A 12,519-nucleotide genomic window follows, 5' to 3' on the forward strand; every position below is an offset into this window, starting at 1 on the left:
TAAACAACAGATACTGAGCTGGCTTTGAAATGTTTATTTAATTCCTTTGAAATGTCTGGCTAACACCCACATTAAGCATTTGTTGTCATGAATAGTGGCGTGCATAATTTATGAATCAGTCATAACACTGTTAGCTAACAGTTGACAAACGTTCTATTTCAAGTCGACCTCTATTTCAAGTGCATTTCATTGAGTTGGGTTGTGTTATAACAGTGTGTATAATTTGCCTAACCCACTACTGGGTTTATGTATTTTTATTAAAGGATATGCACAGCTCTCATGGGGATACAGGCAGACAGACAGTCTGTCTATGTGATGGGAAGCAACACTATAGACGTCTGTTGGCTGCCTGCATTGACTACCACGGCTGACATCCTTCCTGACTGGACTCAACTTACACTCTGAACATCTACCACAGCAGCAATGTTTAGTTGACCTCTAGAAACTCCCCCCATTCCTGAGGCCAAGTCAAAGATACTGCCGGTGAGGAAACAGAGATTTCAACATGGCGTCTGATAAAGGCTTGATAATCCCTAATGGATTCTAATTAGGATGACTCAGTGATGAGCAACGACACGTGGAGAAAGAATCACTTGTCAACAGTTTATCATATGTTTGAGTATAACCATTTAATAACTTTAAATGTAATCATCTACAGTATCATCTACAGCATTTTTAGTAGTCATAACGGTTATTGTAAAGGTTGGCATATACTGTAAATGCAGAGGGAAATGGCAGGATGTTGATATCTTCAAAAGAGTTCAAAAGGTACTCGCACTCAAAACCATGAAGAGGAATAACCCAAGGAGGCCGAGATGAAAAAATTATATAATTCATTTAATCCATGCTCGAAAGAATACAAAAAGTAAAAGTGCAAGGTGCTACATAAAAAAATTATAATATGAATATACAGTGGGGAGAACAAGTATTTGATACACTGCCGATTTTGCAGGTTTTCCTACTTACAAAGCATGTAGAGGTCTGTAATTTTTTATCATAGGTACACTTCAACTGTGAGAGACGGAATCTAAAACAAAAATCCAGAAAATCACATAGTATGATTTTTAAGTAATTAATTAGCATTTTATTGCATGACATAAGTATTTGATCACCCACCAACCAGTAAGAATTCCGGCTCTCACAGACCTGTTAGTTTTTCTTTAAGAAGCCCTCCTGTTCTCCACTCATTACCTGCATTAACTGCACCTGTTTGAACTCGTTACAGTGGGGAAAAAAAGTATTTAGTCAGCCACCAATTGTGCAAGTTCTCCCACTTAAAAAGATGAGAGAGGCCTGTAATTTTCAACATAGGTACACGTCGACTATGACAGACAAATTGAGGAAATAAAATCCAGAAAATCAATTGTAGGATTTTTAATGAATTTATTTGCAAATTATGGTGGTGAATAAGTATTTGGTCACCTACAAACAAGCAAGATTTCTGGCTCTCACAGACCTGTAACTTCTTCTTTAAGAGGCTCCTCTGTCCTCCACTCGTTACCTGTATTAATGGCACCTGTTTGAACTTGTAATCAGTATAAAAGACACCTGTCCACAACCTCAAACAGTCACACTCCAAACTCCACTATGGCCAAGACCAAAGAGCTGTCAAAGGACACCAGAAACAAAATTGTAGACCTGCACCAGGCTGGGAAGACTGAATCTGCAATAGGTAAGCAGCTTGGTTTGAAGAAATCAACTGTGAGAGCAATTATTAGGAAATGGAAGACATACAAGACCACTGATAATCTCCCTCACCCCGTGGGGTCAAAATGATCACAAGAACGGTGAGCAAAAATCCCAGAACAACATGGGGGGACCTAGTGAATGACCTGCAGAGAGCTGGGACCAAAGTAACAAAGCCTAGCATCAGTAACACACTACGCCGCCAGGGACTCAAATCCTGCAGTGCCAGACGTGTCCCCCTGCTTAAGCCAGTACATGTCCAGGCCCGTCTGAAGTTTGGATGATCCAGAAGAGGATTGGGAGAATGTCATATGGTCAGATGAAACCAAAATAGAACTTTCGTTGTGTTTGGAGGACAAAGAATGCTGAGTTGCATCCAAAGAACACCATACCTACTGTGAAGCATGGGGGTGGAAACATCATGCTTTGGGGCTGTTTTTCTGCAAAGGGACCAGGACGACTGATCCGTGTAAAGGAAAGAATGAATGGGGCCATGTATCGTGAGATTTTGAGTGAAAAGGAGTGGCTTCGTAAGAAGCATTTCAAGGTCCTGGAGTGGCCTAGCCAGTCTCCAGATCTCAACCCCATAGAAAATCTTTGGAGGGAGTTGAAAGTCTGTGTTGCCCAGCGACAGCCCCAAAACATCACTGCTCTAGAGGAGATCTGCATGGAGGAATGGGCCAAAATACCAGCAATAGTGTGTGAAAACCTTGTGAAGACTTACAGAAAATGTTTGACCTGTGTCATTGCCAACAAAGGGTATATAACAAAGTGTTGACCAAATACTTATTTTCCACCATAATTTGCAAATAAATTCATAAAAAATCCTACAATGTGATTTTCTGGGGGAAAAAATCTCATAGTGGAGTTTGGAGTGTGACTGTTTGAGGTTGTGGACAGGTGTCTTTTATACTGATAACAAGTTCAAACAGGTGCCATTAATACAGGTAACGAGTGGAGGACAGAGGAGCCTCTTATCGAAGAAGTTACAGGTCTGTGAGAGCCAGAAATCTTGCTTGTTTGTAGGTGACCAAATACTTATTTTCCACCATAATTTGAAAATAAATTCATTAAAAATCCTACAATGTGAGTTTCTGGAATTTCTTTTGTCAATTTGTCTGTCATAGTTGACGTGTACCTATGATGAAAATTACAGGCCTCTCTCATCTTTTTAAGTGGGAGAACTTGCACAATTGGTGGCTGACTAAATACTTTTTTCCCCCACTGTACCTGTATAAAAGACACCTGTCCACACACTCAATCAAACAGACTCCAACCTCTCCACAATGGCCAAGACCAGAGAGCTGTGTAAGGACATCAGGGATAAAATTGTAGACCTGCACAAGGCTGGGATGGGCTACAGGACAATAGGCAAGCAGCTTGTTGAGAAGGCAACAACTGTTGGCGCAATTATTAGAAAATGGAAGAAGTTCAAGATACGGTAATCACTCCGGTCTGGGGCTCCATGCAAGATCTCACCTCGTGGGGCATCAATGATCATGAGGAAGGTGAGGGATCAGCCCAGAACTACACGGCAGGACCAGGTCAATGACCTGAAGAGAGCTGGGACCACAGTCTCAAAGAAAACCATTAGGAACATACTACGCCGTCATGGATTAAAATCCCGCAGCGCACGCAAGGTCCCCCTGCTCAAATTAGCGCATGTCCAGGCCCGTCTGAAGTTTGCCAATGACCATCTGGATGATCCAGAGGAGGAATGGGAGAAGGTCATGTGGTCTGATGAGACAAAAATAGAGCTTTTTGGTCTAAACTCCACTCGCTGTGTTTGGAGGAAGAAGAAGGATGAGTACAACCCCAAGAACACCATCCCAACCGTGATGCATGGAGGTGGAAACATCATTCTTTGGGGATGCTTTTCTGCAAAAGGGACAGGACGACTGCACCGTATAGAGGGGAGGATGGATGGGGCCATGTATCGCGAGATTTTGAGTGAAAACCTCCTTCCATCAGCATGGCCATTGAAGATGAAACGTGGCTGGGTCTTTCAGCATGACAATGATCCCAAACACACCGCCTGGGCAACGAAGGAGTGGCTTCGTAAGAAGCATCTCAAGGTCCTGGAGTGGCCTAGCCAGTCTCCAGACCTGAACCCAATAGAAAATCTTTGGAGGGAGCTGAAAGTCTGTATTTTCCAGCGACAGCCCCCGAAACCTGAAGGATCTGGAGAAGGTCTGTATGGAGGAGTGGGCCAAAATCCCTGCTGCAGTGTGTGCAAACCTGGTCAAGAACCTACAGGAAACGTATGATCTCTCTAATTGCAAACAAAGGTTTCTGTACCAAATATTAAGTTTTGCTTTTCTGATCAAATACTTATGTCATGCAATAAAATGCAAATTAATTACTTAAAAATCATACAATGTGATTTTCTGTGAGAGCCAGAAATCTTGCTTGTTTGTAGGTGACCAAATACTTATTCACCACCATAATTTGCAAATAAATTCATTAAAAATCCTACAATGTGATTTTCTGGATTTTTTTCTCCTCACTTTGTCTGTCATAGTTGACATGTACCTATGATGAAAATTACAGGCCTCTCATCTTTCTAAGTGGGAGAACTTGCACAATTGGTGGCTGACTAAATACTTTTTTCCCCCACTGTAACGAGTTCAAACAGGTGCAGTTAATACAGGTAATGAGTGGAGAACAGGAGGGCTTCTTAAAGAAAAACTAACAGGTCTGTGAGAGCCGGAATTCTTACTGGTTGGTAGGTGATCAAATACTTATGTCATGCAATAAAATGCAAATTAATTACTTAAAAATCATACAATGTGATTTTCTGGATTTTTGTTTTAGATTCCGTCTCTCACAGTTGAAGTGTACCTATGATAAAAACTACAGACCTCTACATGCTTTGTAAGTAGGAAAACCTGCAAAATCGGCAGTGTATCAAATACTTTTTCTCCCCACTGTAAGTGTCTGCTTGCCCCAGCATGTCCCTTTGGCTGCGGGACCTAAAATGAGTGAACACGGGGAGATCACGAAACACATCAGAGTCCACAGTTTGCAATACATGCCAGTGTTGTCTGATAATGTTTTTGATGTCATTGCTGTATAGAGTGTATACGGTACAGCACACCACAGAAAATTATTTTTTATTTTTCCAGTTCCGTTTTGGTGCCTTTCCATATGATAAAAGCATCATCAATATTGCGTTTGTACAACACTATTATCAGAACAATTATAAAATGGTTATATTTATCCTCAATGAGGCCCATAAAAAGGTTGGCATAATCAGGAGGGAAGGTAGCGCCTGTCGAAATACCTCGAGATTGTAGATATTATTCCTCTCCAAACAAAAAAAAATAGTTCTTAGTTAATACCAGCTCAGCCATTTCAACCAGAAACTGGGTGCGAGGAGAAGGGTCACAAATAACGTGAAGCCTCCAGTCCAATGTTGTGGAGAATGTTGGTGTACAAGCTAGTTACATCCATAGTTACAAGAAAAGTAGGCCTATCCTCCTCGTTCAGCTTAAGTTCAGATAACTGATTGATGAAATCACCTGTGTCTCTTGGGTGGGAAGGTAGCTTTAGTAACGATAGGTCTGTTGTGGAAATCAATGAAATTAGACAAAGGCTCGGTTAGCGAGTCATTATTTGCCACAATCAGATGTCCAGGGGGAAACTCCTGGTGTTTTTGGTAAAATGTACATATAATCGGCCATGTCAGGCCGCTAGTTGATGAAATAGATAGCCTGCCTCGTGAGCTCTGCTGAGAAAAGTCAATTTCGGTTTTATACACATGGGGTAGGGTCACCTTTGAGTTTGCAGTAAGAGTCGGTGTCAGACAATTGTCTAAGGATTTCTCCATCATAATCAAATATAATCATGCATGCCACTCCACCTCCTTTATCACAGTTCTTGAAGATAAGGTTGGGATTTTTTTTTTTAGATTGAATGAAGCATCTCTTTGTATCTTGCTGCAATTGGAAACATATTTTTTGTCATTAGCAACAAATAATGTATCAACATATCTCTCTCCACAAGTTTGTAAAACGTGTCAATAGCAGAGTTATTTACAGGGGGCCAGAACGTGCTTTTGATATTATGAAATAAAACATTTATGGAATGTAGGCCACATAAGTGTATGAAATATTTACAGTGAAACAGTTCAATGACTGAACTGGGAATTTCCAAAGCTAACCAAAGAAAAAGAGAAAGTACTGAGACAATTAAAACTAACATTAGAACTGAAAGCTGGCGTGTCAGATAAGCACTTTACTCCTAACAAACATATCCTTCCATTCTGTAACAGAGAAAACTGGAAAACTGTGATAAATAAAAAAGTATATCAGTTTCACTTAAGGACCAAAGGATTGACAGCCGTCCCATATAGATTGCAAAATAGTTGGGAAGAGATCTTTGATGTACCGATCGCATGGCATAGTGTTTATGAACTGACATGCAAAACGACACCGGATTCAAAAATTAGAATCTTTCAATTTAAATTATTATACAAAATTCTTGCTACCAATAGAATGTTATTTATATGGGGGATACAATCTTCCCAGCTCTGCAGATTTTGCTGTGAAGAGACGGAATCATTGGATCATTTGTTTTGGTTCTGTCCATTTGTAGCTTGTTTTTGGACACAGGTCCAGGAATGGCTAAAGGATTGCAATATTTACCTGGAACTAACCTTGCAGATAGCATTACTGGGTGATCTGAAAAGCCATAGTCAATCAATCAATAATATAATAATACTTTTAGCAAAACTGTTTATTTTTAATTCACAATCTGTAGAAGCAATGAGAATAGAAAGGTTCAGAACTTTTGTAAAACATCACAGTATGGTTGAAATATATATGGCAAATAGAAATCCTATATGGATGGTGTTAAGAGATAGATGGGAGGTATTGAATAGAGTTGAAGGATGGGACTAATAACAAATAACAACAAATAATAACAAAGATAGCTAATAATGTAAAGCATACTGTGTCCATAATAAGTATATAGGTTGTATGTTGGGAGCTTTTGGGAAGGAGCACAGTTAGAAAGATATGGCATATAGAAGCAAACCGGATGGACATCATGAAAATGATCGGAGAGGTTGAGAGTAGAAGAAGTTCAGGAGCAAAAAATAAATAAAATAAAAAATAAAAATATATACACTGCTCAAAAAAATAAAGGGAACACTTAAACAACACAATGTAACTCCAAGTCAATCACACTTCTGTGAAATCAAACTGTCCACTTAGGAAGCAACACTGATTGACAATAAATGTAAAATGCTGTTGTGCAAATGGAATAGACAACAGGTGGAAATTATAGGCAATTAGCAAGACACCCCCAATAAAGAAGTGGTTCTGCAGGTGGTGACCACAGACCACTTCTCAGTTCCTATGCTTCCTGGCTGATGTTTTGGTCACTTTTGAATGCTGGCGGTGCTTTCACTCTTGTGGTAGCATGAGACGGAGTCTACAACCTACACAAGTGGCTCAGGTAGTGCAGCTCATCCAGGATGGCACATCAATGCGAGCTGTGGCAAGAAGGTTTGCTGTGTCTGTCAGCGTAGTGTCCAGAGCATGGAGGCGCTACCAGGAGACAGGCCAGTACATCAGGAGACGTGGAGGAGGCCGTAGGAGGGCAACAACCCAGCAGCAGGACCGCTACCTCCGTCTTTGTGCAAGGAGGAGCAGGTGGAGCACTGCCAGAGCCCCTGCAAAATGACCTCCAGCAGGCCACAAATGTGCAATTGTCTGCTCAAACGGTCAGAAACAGACTCCATGAGGGTGGTATGAGGGCCCGACGTCCACAGGTGGGGGTTGTGCTTACAGCCCAACACCGTGCAGGACGTTTGGCATTTGCCAGAGAACACCAAGATTGGCAAATTCGCCACTGTGCTCTTCACAGATAAAAGCAGGTTCACACTGAGCACATGTGACAGACGTGACAGAGTCTGGAGACGCCGTGGAGAACGTTCTGCTGCCTGCAACATCCTCCAGCATGACCGGTTTGGCGGTGGGTCAGTCATGGTGTGGGGTGGCATTTCTTTGTGGGGCCGCACAGCCCTCCATGTGCTCGCCAGAGGTAGCCTGACTGCCATTAGGTACCGAGATGAGATCCTCAGACCCCTTGTGAGACCATATGCTGGTGCGGTTGGCCCTGGGTTCCTCCTAATGCAAGACAATGCTAGACCTCATGTGGCTGGAGTGTGTCAGCAGTTCCTGCAAGAGGAAGGCATTGATGCTATGGACTGGCCCGCCCGTTCCCCAGACCTGAATCCAATTGAGCACATCTGGGACATCATGTCTCGCTCCATCCACCAACGCCACGTTGCACCACAGACTGTCCAGGAGTTGGCGGATGCTTTAGTCCAGGTCTGGGAGGAGATCCCTCAGGAGACCATCCGCCACCTCATCAGGAGCATGCCCAGGCGTTGTAGGGAGGTCATACAGGCACGTGGAGGCCACACACACTACTGAGCCTCATTTTGACTTGTTTTAAGGACATTACATCAAAGTTGGATCAGCCTGTAGTGTGGTTTTCCACTTTAATTTTGAGGGTGACTCCAAATCCAGACCTCCATGGGTTAATAAATTTGATTTCCATTGATAATTTTTGTGTGATTTTGTTGTCAGCACATTCAACTATGTAAAGAAAAAAGTATTTAATAAGATTATTTCATTCATTCAGATCTAGGATGTGTTGTTTAAGTGTTCCCTTTATTTTTTTGAGCAGTGTATATATATATAATAGAATTATTGTAAAAGTAACTCTGTCCATAAGGTGTAGATAGTAAGTATAGACCGGAAGTAGAGGCCTGGGCATTGTTGTTCACTAATTTACTCCAAGTAGGGAAAGGATGGTGGGGTTGAAAAGTAATAAAGGGGAGTATATATATAAAAAAAAAAAAAAAAAAAAAAACATGGGGGATTGGAAGTGATGCAGACAATTACATTGATAGAAGATACAATCTATCTGCAATATTAAGCTGATCCATTCCCCCCAAAAAAAAAAAAAAAAAAAATAACAGAGACACAGGGATTCTGGAAGCAAGTGCAGTGTGAGTTTAATGAAAACTAACATGGAACGAATACAAAACAAGAGAAGTGTCTATCAAGGAAAACATAAACAGTACTACCTGATGACTGAAAGAACAGAGCGCTAGATAAATGGTAAGTAATCGAGGTAGCAATGAAGTCCAAGTGTGACTGATGATGGGGCGCAGGTGGGTGTAATTACAGTTGCCAGGTGTGCGTAATAATGGTTGCCAGGTGTGCGTAATAATGGTTGCCAGGTGTGCGTAATAATGGTTGCCATGTGTACGTAATGGTGGGTTGCCAGGACCGGTGGTTAATAGACCAGTGACGTTGAACACCGGAGGGGGCGAGCGGGAGTAGACTTGACAGATACTGTATCATCTATACTGAAGAAAAATATAAACGCAACATGCAACAATTTTACTGAGTTACAGTTCATACAAGGAAATCAGTCAATTGAAATAAATTCATTAGGCCCTAATCTATGAACTGGGAATACAGATATGCATCTGTTGGGTCACAGATACCTTTAAAAAAAAGGTAGGGGCGTGGATCAGAAAACCAGTCAGTATCTGGTGTGACCACCATTTGCCTCATGCAGTGCGACACATGTCCTTCGCAATAGAGTTGATCAGGCTGTTGATTGTGGCCTATGGAATATTGTCCCACTCCTCTTCAATGGCTGTGCGAAGTTGCTGGATATTGGCGGGAACTGGAACACGCTGTCGTACACATCGATCCAGAGCATCCCAAACATGCTCAATGTGTGACATGTCTGGTGAGTATGTAGGCCATGGAAGAACTGGGACAGTTTCTGCATTCTCGGAATTGTGTACAGATCCTTGCGACATGGGGCCATGCATTATCATGCTGAAACATGAGGTGATCGCGAGCGGATGAATTGCATGACAATGGGCCTGAGGATCTCATCACGGTATCTCTGTGCATTCAAATTGCCATCCATAAAATGCAATTGTATTTGTTGTCTGTAGCTTATGCCTGCCCATACCATAACCCCACCGCCACCATGTTCACAATGTTGACATCAGCAAACTGTTCACCCACACGACGCCATACACGTGGTCTGCTGTTGTGAGGCAGGTTGGACATACTGCCAAATTCTCTAAAATGACATTGGAGGTGGCTTATGGTAGAGAAATGAACATTAAATGATCTGGCAACAACTCTGGTGGACATTCCTGCAGTTAGAATGCCAATTGCACACTCCCTCAAAACTTGAGACATCTGTGGCATTGTGTTGGGTGACAAAACTGTACATTTTAGAGTGGCCTTTTATTGTTCCCAGCACAAGGTGCACCTGTGTAATGATTATGCTGTTTAATCAGCTTCTTGATATGCCACACCTGTCAGGTGGATGGATTATCTTGGCAAAGGAGAAATGTTCACTAACAGGGATGTAAACAAATTTGTGCACAACATTTGAGAGAAATAAGCTTTTTGTGCATATGGAACATTTCTGGGATCTTTTATTTCATCTCATGAAACATGGGACCAACACTTTACATGTTGTGTTTATATTTTTGTTCAACGTAGTTAAGTCAACGTGAGTCTTGGGCCTGATAAAATGTGACTGCCGTGGCATGCAGCAAGTTTCCTTGGGTGAAGTGTGTTATGGTCTTGAATCTGCTGTATCATCAGCTTCATTGTACTCATGGTGGCCCAGGACATGACCTTTGACCCTCTTGTAGGTCCCACGCGTTAACCTTTTGTACGGTCTGTGACTGAAAAGTGAAACTTAGACTTCTTTGCCAATTAATCTGTTACACTACTGTACATAAAGAGCATATGATACATTTAACCATTTATCCAATTTTTGTGATAATATTGCCCTGCAATGACCATACAGATGTTTCCTGCACAGACAGACAGGACGCTACTGTAAATACAAATTTACAAGAAATGTAACCCTTCTGCTTGTATATAGTTTTCTCTTCAGCAACACACATTCATATTAAAGAGTCAATATTGTTAGAGCCCCATCTGTGTTGAGCCCCACCTGTTTAGCAAAAAAATACAAAAATATTTGTTTTTGTTGTTGCCTGTTTTCCCTGTTATTTTGGCATTAATACGTGTCACATATCAGTTTGCATTAAAAACAAATGAAGAGAGTCGCACACCCTATGTATAAACTCTATGTATAAACTCCCAGTAATTTATTGGGTAAGAAACCCCCATCAGACCCTGAAGAAGGCACAGTGATGCCGAAATGTTGGTGGTTTCTTACCCAATTACTGGGAGTTTATATAGTGAGGGAAAAAAGTATTTGATCCCCTGCTGATTTTGTACGTTTGCCCACTGACAAAGACATGATCAGTCTATAATTTTAATGGTAGGTTTATTTGAACAGTGAGAGACAGAATAACAACAACAAAAATCCAGAAAAACGCATGTAAAAAATGTTATGAATTGATTTGCATTTTAATGAGGGAAATAAGTATTTGACCCCTCTGCAAAACATGACTTAGTACTTGGTGGCAAAACCCTTGTTGGCAATCACAGAGGTCAGACGTTTCTTGTAGTTGGCCACCAGGTTTGCACACATCTCAGGAGGGATTTTGTTCCACTCCTCTTTGCAGATCTTCTCCAAGACATTAAGGTTTCAAGGCTGACGTTTGGCAACTCAAACCTTCAGCTCCCTCCACAGATTTTCTATGGGATTAAGGTCCGGAGACTGGCTAGGCCACTCCAGGACCTTAATGTGCTTCTTCTTGAGCCACTCCTTTGTTGCCTTGGCCGTGTGTTTTGGGTCATTGTCATGCTGGAATACCCATCCATGACCCATTTTCAATGCCCTGGCTGAGGGAAGGAGGTTCTCACCCAAGATTTGACGGTACATGGCCCCGTCCATCGTCCCTTTGATGCGGTGACGTTGTCCTGTCCCCTTAGCAGAAAAACACCCCCAAAGCATAATGTTTCCACCTCCATGTTTGACGGTGGGAATGGTGTTCTTGGGGTCATAGGCAGCATTCCTCCTCCTCCAAACACGGCGAGTTGAGTTGATGCCAAAGAGCTCGATTTTGGTCTCATCTGACCACAACACTTTCACCCAGTTTTCCTCTGAATCATTCAGATATTCATTGACAAACTTCAGACAGGCATGTATATGTGCTTTCTTGAGTAGGGGGACCATGCGGGCGCTGCAGGATTTCAGTCCTTCACGGCATAGTGTGTTACCAATTGTTTTCTTGGTGACTATGGTCCCAGCTGCCTTGAGATTATTGACAAGATCCTCCCGTGTAGTTCTGGGCTGATTCCTCACCGTTCTCATGATCATTGCAACTCCACGAGGTGAGATCTTGCATGGAGCCCCAGGCCGAGGGAGATTGACAGTTATTTTGTGTTTCTTCCATTTGCGAATAATCGCACCAACTGTTGTCATCTTCTCGCCAAGCTGCTTGGCGATGGTCTTGTAGCCCATTCTAGCCTTTTGTAGGTCTACAATCTTGTCCCTGACATCCTTGGAGAGCTCTTTGGTCTTGGCCATGGTGGAGAGTTTGGAATCTGATTGATTGATTGCTTCTGTGGACAGGTGTCTTTTATACAGGTAACAAGCTGAGATTAGGAGCACTCCCTTTAAGAGTGTGCTCCTAATCTCAGCTCGTTACCTGTATAAAAGACACCTGGGAGCCAGAAATCTTTCTGATTGAGAGGGGGTCAAATACTTATTTCCCTCATTAAAATGCAAATCAATTTATAACATTTTTGACATGCGTTTTTCTGGATTTTGTTGTTGTTATTCTGTCTCTCACTGTTCAAATAAACCTAACATTAAAATTATAGACTGATCATTTCTTTGTCAGTGGGCAAACGT

The sequence above is a fragment of the Coregonus clupeaformis genome, chromosome 20, assembly GCF_020615455.1.
Source record: "Coregonus clupeaformis isolate EN_2021a chromosome 20, ASM2061545v1, whole genome shotgun sequence".
NCBI lineage: Eukaryota > Metazoa > Chordata > Actinopteri > Salmoniformes > Salmonidae > Coregonus > Coregonus clupeaformis.